This window comes from Solanum pennellii, chromosome 1 (genome assembly GCF_001406875.1).
Source record: "Solanum pennellii chromosome 1, SPENNV200".
NCBI classification, from domain to species: Eukaryota; Viridiplantae; Streptophyta; class Magnoliopsida; order Solanales; family Solanaceae; genus Solanum; species Solanum pennellii.
In genome coordinates this window covers 64,036,313-64,048,210 of record NC_028637.1, presented here as the reverse complement: position 1 = coordinate 64,048,210, position 11,898 = coordinate 64,036,313, and the positions used below count along the sequence as shown (strand labels likewise).

Genomic DNA, 11,898 nt, shown 5'->3' with positions numbered 1-11,898 from the left:
ATTAAGGTACGAAAGTCAAAGAGATAAATAGTTGATGGTGATAGGAATTAAATATATTCATTTTTTATATTTACTAAAATTTTAAGATAAAATTTTCAGTTTATTATAATTAGAAAAAATGTCAAAAATGTTATGAAACTATATGAAATTAGAAGATGAAGAAAGTAGGGAGAAGAGAAAAGACTTGTTATTTCTCTTGAGGTATATTCAGGATTCATAGATCTTTCACAAATCTTATTTACAATGAAGGAAAACCTTTTATTTATAGGAAAAACCTTACTTGGTCCCCAAATAGGATTCCTAACCATATCCTACAACGACTCTACATAATTAGACATTCACTATAATACAAATTGTTTATAACACTCCCCCTTGAATGTCGGTAGATTATGTGCCTCGTTAAAACCTTACTAGATAAAACCCAGTAGGAAAAAAATCTAGTGAAGGAAAAAAAGAGTACACATATCTAATAATACGCATTATGGATGTCTCATTAAAAATCTTACAAGAAAAACCCAGTGGGACAAAACCTTGTGAGGAAAAAAGAGTACATCGCGTATTAACTCCCCCTAATGACAACATCAATTCAGAGACTAGAATCTTCGTTTTCCAAGCTTGTGCACCATCTTTTTGAAATATGTAGTTGGTAGAGACTTGGTGAATAAATCTACAATAATATTACTTGAACAGACCTCTTGCATGTTGATATCACCATTCTTGAGAGCTTATGAGTGTAGAAAAACCTTGACGAAATATGATTTCTTCTATCTGCTTTTATGAATCTTCCCTTCAAGATCAAAGATTTCTACAAGTTCCTTACTTCAACTTCTTTAAGCAAATAATCTATTGCCAAGAGTTGCAATTCTAGTCATCAATTTGCATAATAATACTTGTATATGCTCTATGCATTTTGAATCTATTTAATCCTTATGAGGATGATAAACAAGTTTTCCAAAAACTTGTATATGCTTTAGATTTTGAACTCATTCGATATTTTCATATCAATTTTGTCAAGTAACAACATTTAATATTAGATGTATGACATCTTTTAGTGCCTAGATTGCAAGTCAAATAAGCTTTACGCTTACCAAGATGCATCATTCCACTTTTCACTTGATAATTATTTCTATACAAGCATGCTTTAATAGATGTAGAATTCATATCCTCATAATCTTTTACAATATTGCACGCTATTGTATTAAAGATATCGTCAATGATATACCATTTTGTATCGATTCACAATACGACAAAACTAATTGAGATCTCATCACTTCATTATTTTTAGGTAGCTACCCCTCTCATGAGGTTTCATAAAGTGTTATGTCGTAGGCTATCCAAGAGCACATTGTCTCCTTATTATGATCATTTTGATTCTTTGATCCTCCCCCCTTTTCAAGGATTATTTTATTTAGAATTGATTAGTCTATCATGCTTCATGCATGTCATAGACTTTATCCTTAAGGGACATTCAATTGGAGTATTTACAACTTTTGTGTTGCTTCAATCTCCCTTTTATGTTAGAAAAACTAACATATATCTCAATCTTTTGGAGAATTTATCTTTGTGCATCAATGTATATTCATCGATTATATACCACATATCAAAATAATCAGATGAAAAATATTTGGTCCCCGACCATAAATCAATTGAAAGAAAAATTGATCATAATTTATCGATATGATGTATACAATTACTTTTGTATGCAATATCGTATTTCATATAGACATATGAAGCTTTATTTTCATAAACAATGATTTTACTATTTGAGACATTTAGTGTCACATCATCTTGAGTATTTATCAATATTATCAAGATAAATTGTCTTGATTACATATTCTGAAATTGTGCTCTTAACTCAATTATTTTTGCACAAACAATTTTGTGAATGTCAAACTACATATTGACGACAAAAATACATGTGATTATCTTATAGATGCATCTTTTTATCATATCAGATGATAGGTGAACGGGCCCATATTCACCTTTTATACTTTTCAGAATTTAGAGATTTAATCTCAACATTAGTTGATCCAATCAACTTGTCATGAGAACAAACAACAAAGGAATTCTTGAAGAATCTTCTAGTTTTTCAATGTATATCCATTACTCAGTATGCATATCTTTGGGATGACCAAATTATTCATGCCAACTAATATAATTATTAGTACTCGTAAACTCCAAGTTTACTACGTCATGTGCCTTTTACTTTAGTAAATTTTTGATTTACTATTATATGAGTAAATTTCAATTTTATTAATCCAAGAGTAATTTTCAGATTTATTTCTTCTCAATTACTTCACCCTTTAGGTGAGTCATGATTCCATCATTGAATGAACTAATCTGAAGAAAATTGTGTATGTAACATATTATTTGTGCCAACATTTTTGCAAACATCAAGTTGCGAGATAATAATAGGCACACAGCAGACCATATAGAAGAAACATTTATTAGGACCATTAAATGTCTAAACAATCCACTAGGTGGATGACTAGGTTCACAAATATTTGTATACGTTTCTAGAACGCAGAGAATTCAATCTCAACTTTCGTTTATGATGGTCTCACAATTAGCTTGTCGTGCTAACAATCATTACAAGATAACTCACTATTTAAAAGAATTTTTAGGTTCTTCAACGGATGTCCATTTTAATTTTTCATAATTCATCTAAACATTATAGACTAATGATGTCTCAAACAGTCATGCCAAATTAAGAAAGTATTGAAATTAGAAAACTTTTTATTTATCATAGAATGTGCCTCAATTGAACTAATTCTTGTCCAATACAAGCCTGAAGATAAAGCATGAAACGTTTCTATAATACATGTCTTCTTAGAGACATTCTTGATGATACCACATCATTAACCAAAGGTCGCAATCTTTCTCATGCCTAGCATGGTGGCTTACTTCTCATTCCCTTTATAGGATGAATCTATATTTTTAGCATTTATCAAAATTTCTCATTCTTCATGAATGAAACACAAATATGTGAGCATATCAAATAATGATAGCTTTAGTACCTCATTCAATATCTATGTGCATTATTCAATCATTTGTCCTCTTTCAGACATATTATGCACTACAACCACATTCACTTTACGTAATGGAGCAAATTCAGTAAATTTCATGACTTCTCATAAAAAACACATTAGTTTTTCTTTAGTCATTATTATACCATCAATATGGTGCATTGAGACTCACATTCAAATTCTTATCCATATAAAAGTGTCTTATGTCATAAATCGATGGATCTTGAACCCAATATCTTATCATCATGGTGCATCAGAATTTTAACCCAATGTCTTACCCTCTTTTTTGCGATTGGACATAAGTTCATCGTCTTATTTTTTTTTTGGTGCGATAAGACTTAAATCTATCGTCTTACTCATAATGAGGCTCAACCTTAAGCCTTCAAAATAATTGTAATTTTATCACTTTTGATGATCATTAATATGATCGTACATTATAATTACACACAAAATTGAGATTATTGATTTATTATAATCAACATTAGTAGTTAATAAATATAGCTTAATAGATCACATACCTCATATAAAGGTTGAAAACATACCTTTCACTAAATTGTGCTTATTTAATTATTAAAGTAAATTAAGAAATTTTCTTCCCAATCGATTAAAATTAAACGTATAGAAAGTCGACAAGTCTCTTTAAATACTTACTTTAGATGGTACCTCCAGATCTGTTGCATAAATAATTATAACATAAAGATAAATCATACCTTGAAGATATAAGAACCTTATTGCATAAGGTATCCAAGATATTTTTTGCACTTTTCCCGTCTTCTTCATAATTCTTTAAGAATTATACAATCGTGCTGATAACGTGTTATGAAACTATATGAAAATAGAAGAAGAAGAAAGTAGGGAGAAGAGAAAAGACTTCTTATTTCTCTTGAAGTATATTCAGAATTCATAGATCTTTCACAAATCTTATTTACAATGAAAGAAAACTCTTTATTCATAGGAAAAAACCTTACTTGGTCCCCAAGTAGGATTCCTAACCATATCCTACAAGTACTCCACATAATTAGATATTCACTATAATACAAATTGTTTATAACAAAAAATAAAATAAAGTTGAGGCATAATTTTATTTGGAAGAGTAGCTTCATTTTTTAAGGAATAATTATTATTATTGTTATTATTCAAAAAAATTATAAAACAAAAAAGGAGGCAAATCAAATTCTGTAAATTTTGTTTTGTAATTCTTATTAAGTGATAGTAACTTATTTTAGGACAAATAAATAATAAACAAAAACAAAGAAAAGAAAAGAAAAAGTAATTTAAGAAAATAAAGTTAATAAAATTAATGTCGAGATAAAGAAATGAAGTAAAAGAAATTAATAGTAATAATGCTGGTAGGAATTAAATATGATCATTCAATTTTAATATTTTATAAAATTTTAAGATAAATTTTTCGGTCTTCTAAAATTTAGAAAAGAATATCAAAAATTAAAATAAATATCGAGGCGCAATTTTCTTTTGGAAGAATAAGTTCATTTTTGAGCAATTATTTTTTAAATAATTCATAAAAAATAATAAATATTAATATTAGACTAAGATGAGTGTTACATAATTTTTTTTTATTTCAACCTATTATTGCATATAAATATAAATCTGTAACAGAGAAGATGATAAAAAATGATATATCAAATTCTGTAAAAGTATATGTACAACTAGGAAGAGGTGGCCCGTGCTTGATAATGCATTTGTGTATGTATTATCAGGATTGTAGAATGTTTGAGCTAACAATTTGTAATTTGTGATTCCTTTTTGTTAGGTAAATTTAAATGGCGACTATAACAAGTTTTTGAAAGTCCTTATGATGCTTACATCGTCCGTAATTGAATATTTTTCTTGTAATATTTTCATTGTGAAATTGAAATTTATTGCATTCTAACGCTATACCAAAAGGTTTCTTTACCGTTGAAGAGAATGAAATCAATGGTCATAATACACCGTCAGTGGTGCCATCAGGACTCTTAGCAAGCAATTCTATTTTTCTTTTTTTCCTCATACTTTTCTGCTGGAGAATCAAACAAAATTTCTGGTCTTTAGTTTGATCTAACTCATCCAATTCATTAAACCAAAATCTCTAAATAAGTATCTATGTGCCTGTACATGATCATGATTCTTGTGGAGCCCAAAAGCTTGTTGGAGAATAAAACATGCCTAGACAGTTGTTCTAGTCCAAAAGTATTGATGGCTAAAGTTCCAGTAGAGAAGCATCAATAGATAATTCCCACCAAGATTATTTTAATGGCCATCAATTACTCAGCTGTTAATCCCTGACCTATGTTGCTAGGACTCTCCAAAAATGTTGCTGCACCTGTGTTGGGTACTCCAAATATGCACCACTTTGGTGTATCTGACACGCACCCGTCAATATTTTTGAAGAGTCCGAGCAACATAGTCCATGACTGAATGCCCAATGTCATGTGTAGCCTTTAGATAACACAGAACAGCTAAATTAGGTAGTAAGAACCTGTGCTGTTGTTTCAGCCATTCAAACTTAATATAACTTATGCAAACAACTCTCCTGCCACCAAAAAGCAATACCCAATATCAGTTAGATTTAACAACTGTTATTCCCAGAGACGAACTGCTGTTATGGAATAGACATCGTTGTATTCATCAAGTCGATGTTATACCAGGCAAAGGACAACTATACATTCTTTTCTTTCTCAGCCTCTTGCACCACATAAAGAATGGCACTCTAGCCCTCTTGCACCACATAAAGAATAACACTCTAGCCAATTACCGTACAGTGAAAGAACTCACATTATTATGTAAATGCTATCACCTTATTAATTTTCCCAACATCTTTTGTCATACAAAATGAATATATCGCAGGAAAACCATGGAATCCATATAAGGACTTACACTGTACATTGGCCAGTATCCTCAGCAGACTAATTAATAAGTAGTTGCTACCCCCCTCATCATTCACGGAGGCTCCATTAGCTACATTTTCTGGATGTGTTTTCCTTCTTCGTTTGTTATGACCAGCTAAACGCCTACGACAGCTCCGCTTCCCCTCATCAAACTCTTCTAGAACATGAAACCTGCCGAAAGTAATCATAACAACCAAACATGATCATTGTCCAGGAATATGTTAGTGCGAGATATTTTCTACTGCTTCATAGTCCAAGTGCTACTCCCTTCGTGGATTCAATCTTTTCCTTTTTGACAGAGGGAGTTATATACCTGAAGGAAGTAACTAATGAAAGTTCTAGCAAATGAAATATGTGCTATTATCAGGCAGAAAATTCAGTTTTATTGCCCTCTGCTGTACCAAAATGTACATTGCATCTGAGAGGTCCTGTACTGAGAATTGAACAGAGTTCTTTTATCAGTAAGCTCACGATAAAACTCGGATAAGTCAAACAAAAAATGCAATACATTAGAAGTTTCTATATAGAATGGTCCAAACACCAAAACCTGTCTTTGTTCTGATAACATCATGTTCTCCACCCTAGTACTATCGAATCCTTCTACTTCTTCCTTTTTTTATCAACCCCTCTTCTATCATTAAAAGAGAGGGAACACACACACCACTTGCACACAGAGAAAGTAATACAAGTTACAAGAGTTATTAGTTTAAACATTTTATCACAACAATATCTATTCAACAATAAACTCTAATGTGACAGAATTTTAAGTATCCCCTCAGTTATCTACATATGTATAAAAGGGCATTCATGAGCAACAAGATTGTTGGTGTAGAAAAAAGTCATAATCAAACTTGAAACAAGTGTACCTGAACAATGATACTTTATACCCTTTCAACTGGATAATTTGCTCGCTTTCCACAAAATTGCAACAAATCCATCAGAATCAGCCCCTCTTCTCCCATTCGAGTGGCTACATTAACGAGCCAATTGCTATAACCAAGAGAATATGTTAAGACTAACTATATAAAATAAACTGAAGACCTGAATAACATGAAGCAACTTGGAACATGGATTCTAATTATTTTGCATTAAGTTCAATTATAAGTTAATGAGAATTGATGACCATACGTAAAACACATAACAATATTCTGACCTAGTTCATCACTTGCATTTACCATGCTTGGCCAAATTGCAAAGTTGAAAGAAAAAACAAGAAGAAGATATACCAGGTCTCCTGTTGCACCTCCTTGCAATCAGCGTAACATCAATAATGTCTTTCCCAGTTGCAAATTGGAAATTGAGAAAATCTTATAAGTAAAGGCATACATCAAAATGGAACAATAATAACTCTCATTATGCAGTAGTTGAAGTAGCTATACTACTTGAAAAAAATCATGTATTTAACTGAATTACAAGGATGCTGCCTTGGACAACTGGAAGCAAGAAGGGGTCAAGCTGTAAATGCAAGGCATAACAAATGAGTCAAAACTCTAATGGCTGAGTTCCAAGAATTCCCTTCGAGATGACCGGGAAAATTTGTTCTCGAATTTTACATGTAACAATAACATGTAACTTGAGTTCTTTAAGTTTACAAGAGTCTTAAACAAACATTCTGATATATATATATATATATATATAATGTGGCTATTCTTTTAAATACAAAAACACTTCAACACACCGATAAGACATGAACAAATTACTCCAGCGCAAAAATGTTCTCAAAACCCATAGAAAACCAGATACCAACCATGCACGCACACAAGGACACGGAGAGAAAAAGATTGCATACCTTCATGTAATTACGCACGTGACTCAAGCTTTCAGTCACACTCCACTTCTTGAAGTGTCCAAGAGCCACCTCCATTTAGAAAATGTATTCATGTTTTCCAGCAAAAATACATTGGCAAAATTTTAAGTCCTAAACACAATGGCCATACTGCCTATAATATTAATACCTAAATTTTTTGTGTATTTGCATTGCTCTTAAATAATCAATAAAATTCAAATCGTATATAATAATCTGAAATAATTGAAATACGTGTAAAGCTAACCGACAAATGGCAATTTTTTTATAAACGAAATGAAAAGTAGGAACAGGTGTGGTGGATGATGTGTTTGTGTACACACTAATTAACCCCAATCAAGGCTGGAAGAGTGGGTTGTAGCTATGGCCATGGGAAATTCCTACTTATTGTCTCTCTTTTGGTGGGTAACTATTGAGTAAGTTTTATCTGATATGAAAGTACTGCTAACATGCAGAGTTCCTCAAAAGACTTTTTTCTGCTGCTAAAATCCATCATGTTATTGTCAGTCATTCCATTTATATGCACTGATGATACTTCTCCAGAAATATTATTTAATGCAATTCTATCTCCAATATTACATACTATTTACTATACTATGATCTATAATCTATAGCTATACCTATATCCTACAACAAAATGCGAAATAATTCCTTCACTTTCTTAAACCCATCTGGATTACAATCTGTTGAAGTAGTTAAAGTTGAAGTTAGCAATGTGTGGTGTTTGAACTATTCAGCTTTTTACCTAAGCACCTTGTAAACAGGAGTGGGGTTTCCTCCACTTCCCCATTTCCCCCCTAGGTGGATACAACTGACCTTTTGTCTCTTATGGACATCAGAATAGTGTTATATTTTAGAGATGTCATTTCTGGTTTTCAGGGACTTTAATGTGGTTATACTTTATTTGGTGTTCAACTATCATCTTGTTGCTAGTTCAAATTCTATTTCGTGCTTGCAATGTGAAGTTTCTGCAAGACTATAGTTCACTAATCGTCAATCATGCAGGTCTGCTATGCTGACAAGAGAAGAGCTAAAATTAGATTTATGGTTATGAACCGACTACTTTGACAAATTAAACTCAAAGAATTTTTTTCTTAGCCTTTATCCTTATGTACAAATTACAGAGTAAATACTCATTTTGCTTTTTCCTAATTTTGCTTTTGATTATTAAATAAAAAGCTCAAGAATCTATGAGAACTTGCAAGATAGGTGATAGGGCCAGGTCAGTGCCTTGTGGTGAAAGATATTTGGTGCCATGACATGTTTGTTGTCAATCAAATACTCAAAGTGGATCTGAAAACTATGGTTTGCTAATATTCTCTACTGAACTCAACGAAGATAGAGAAAACTAATACACAACGAAAAGGGAGATCAAAATAAAAGGCGGAAGAAAACATTGACGGACATACCCGTAGATGACATTCTCGTAGAGTAGTTGTATATCCTTAACTTCACACTGCAAGTGAAAATAATTTCAAAACTTTAATGCAATGAGATGAAGAAACTCCAAGCTAAACCCATAACAATGAAAGATTAAAATTTATAAACCTAGAAAGTTGATTCACTTGGAATCAAATCCTTAGTAAAAAAAATTTCAGTTAATTACACCATAAACCCATATGAACAAAAAAAAAATTAAAAAGAATAACGAAGAAAGAGGAACAAATTAATTACTGCAAGTGATAAAAAAAGCTTTGAAATGCAACATGGACGAATAAAAATATCAATTAACAAAACAAGAATTGAAATTGGGTACTGACGAAATAGTATCCTGAAAATGAATGTTTAACCAGAAAGAACAAAACTTAATGCTTTACCTACTGGTTTTATCCCTCCAAAACAAAGACTACTGGAAATTAAAAACTTGTATAAATGACTTTTCAATGGAGATGCAACTACGAAATTTTTTCGCCTTTCAGTTGTTAATATGATCTCTTATTTTAAAGATGGCAATGGAGACCAAAAAAAAATTGTTGACCACACCTTTCACTACTTCTCAAATTGCTCTACTACTGGTGTGAAAAGGCACAATGAGTTCATCTGCATCCTGCAAATCAACTATCAAGAAGAAAGCACACCACCAAAAATCAAAACCTAACAATAAAAACAGAAATTCTAGCACTGAATAATTCAACATGTTCAGTTTACATAATTCATAGCAAAATCGACCAACTACATGAAGTTGACATGGAATTAAATTAAATCCTAATGCAACTATGCAAGTACCGAACAACAACAAAAAAGTACTATACTATATAAGCTTATGTTTTATTAGCAGCTAACATTGAAGCTAAGACTATGTTGCAGTCTATTTGCTTGGCATCTCTACTTCACTCTCCAAAACTCCAAGACTCCATTAACGGCAATTCAAAATCCACAACACTACCCTACTCCATTCGAGCTCAAACAAGTTGTTGTCTTTCTCATCAAAACCAATAAATCTCTCACTACTCTTACTTTATGGTTATCTTATATCTTGTTCAATGTTCACCTAATGAATATAATTTGTGTCTCAGAATTCTAGGTGCGTTGTTGAAAGTGTAGAGTTGGGTGAATCTGTTGTTGTACCTGAGATGACGGTAGACACTGCTCCATTAGTCTCTGTGAACGTGATGTCCAACGAGAGTATTAAGGAAGAAGAAAACAATGGCATGATCCATGCTCAATCTGCTGATGCTGTTGAAGAAGAAAACAATGGTCTGTCCCCTCAATCATCAAATGAACTTCTAAAGCAAAATGCTGCATCTGCTGAAAAAATTGGATTATCAGACTCCAATGAAACAGGAACAGTTTCTCCATCCAACCCCAACGAATTACTGGATGTGCCCCAAGTAACAGTTCCAAGAGAAACTGAGGATCAAGTTTATTTTGCTTGTCCTAAGGTACATTTGCTTTTTTTGTGTGTTTTATTTGGTAGCAGCTTTTTGATAGAATTTTAGTTGTACTTGAGAATAGTCTTGTTATACTGATATTCGGTTAATTTTGCAGCACTGCAATGCTGAGTGCAGTTTTTCTCAGTTGTTAAGAGATGAATTGTTGGAAAATGTGGAGGAGCTTAAGGTAGCAATTCTAAGTCTTAAAGAAGATATTGAGAAGACACTGGATAAGCTGGAATCTATTTCATATTGAGCAAGCTGATGATCAAGATGTTAATTTTCATGTTCTAGTCTTATTTTGCTGTTAATCTTATTGTTATCCTTCTGTTTACTTTTTTAGTAATGCATTGAGTTTCGTATGAATGGATACTTCTCTTTTTTCTGTCTTAATTTTAATTATGACCTTAAGATAACACAACTCTTCATCAGACAATCTGAAAAAAGGTCAACAATCTAAAATAGAATAGGGGAAGCATAATGACCCAATCGAAACTAAAGAACTACCTTCAGCAACATTTCTTAAACAATTATTCCATATAACAACTTCTTGTTGATCAAAGCTTAATCTCCCAAAAGTTTAAAAAGACCAATTAATTACTGCATGTGAAAAACACAGAAAAATTTGAATCTGAACAGTTTTTCGACAATCTAAAATAGAACAGGGGAAGCATAAGGACCCAATCGAAATTGAAGACACAACTATTAAAATTATTGGAACTAAGAATAATCCAACATCTATAACAAACCTAAATGGAAAAATAAGCAAGCATTAACATACCCTAATTAAATTGGGGACTTGGACTTTGACGAAAAGAAAGATGGCAACAAAACAAAGATACAAAATTGAAACATGAAAGAACCTTACCTGGAGAATGCTGATGCACAGATGGTGGAGCATAAATGAAGAAGATACAGATACAGAGAGAGTAGAGAAATGTGTACATTGGTAACATAGGAGGAAGACACGTAGGGAACTGAGAAGAGAGAATTGATGACAAGGGAAGAAGACACGTACTCTTAATAGAGAACTGAAAAGACACAAATACCCCTAAAAGCAATGAAACAGACATGTTGAAACATGCCTTTACTAATATAAGAGAAATACAAAGTTATTTTCAGTTTTTGAAATTATTCCCCTTCCCTAGAAAAAAAAAATTTGATCAATGATAGAGGGTTCACACAGCATTAGCTTTTGTAGAGAGTTGTTTGATAGAATTTTTCTTTTGCACTAATTATTAATCTAATCAGTTCTGCTGAAAAAATATATTTAAGAAATATTATAGCGGAAAATGGATAAAAATCCATTA

General features: G+C 31.9%; 2 long non-coding RNA genes across 13 annotated transcripts; one reads left to right on the top strand and one right to left on the bottom strand.

Annotated features, from left to right (window-relative positions):
* Positions 1–5,625: 5,625 nt before the first annotated feature.
* LOC107008041 lies at positions 5,626–11,602 on the bottom strand. 12 transcript variants are annotated; one of them, XR_003576034.1, is made up of 8 exons: positions 11,457–11,589; positions 10,284–10,460; positions 9,699–9,773; positions 7,701–9,171; positions 7,138–7,185; positions 6,778–6,901; positions 6,225–6,344; positions 5,626–6,082 (listed from the first exon to the last, which is right to left on the bottom strand). It is a non-coding gene; the product is annotated as an uncharacterized LOC107008041 (long non-coding RNA). The 12 variants fall into 12 exon arrangements; XR_003576028.1 differs by adding an exon at positions 11,096–11,188 and having other exon boundaries at positions 5,626–6,344; positions 10,284–10,463; positions 11,457–11,582; XR_003576027.1 differs by adding an exon at positions 11,096–11,188 and having other exon boundaries at positions 5,626–6,344; positions 11,457–11,582.
* On the top strand, positions 10,470–10,954 carry LOC114075633. The gene is made up of 2 exons (XR_003576037.1): positions 10,470–10,597; positions 10,704–10,954. It is a non-coding gene; the product is annotated as an uncharacterized LOC114075633 (long non-coding RNA).
* Positions 11,603–11,898: the final 296 nt, after the last annotated feature.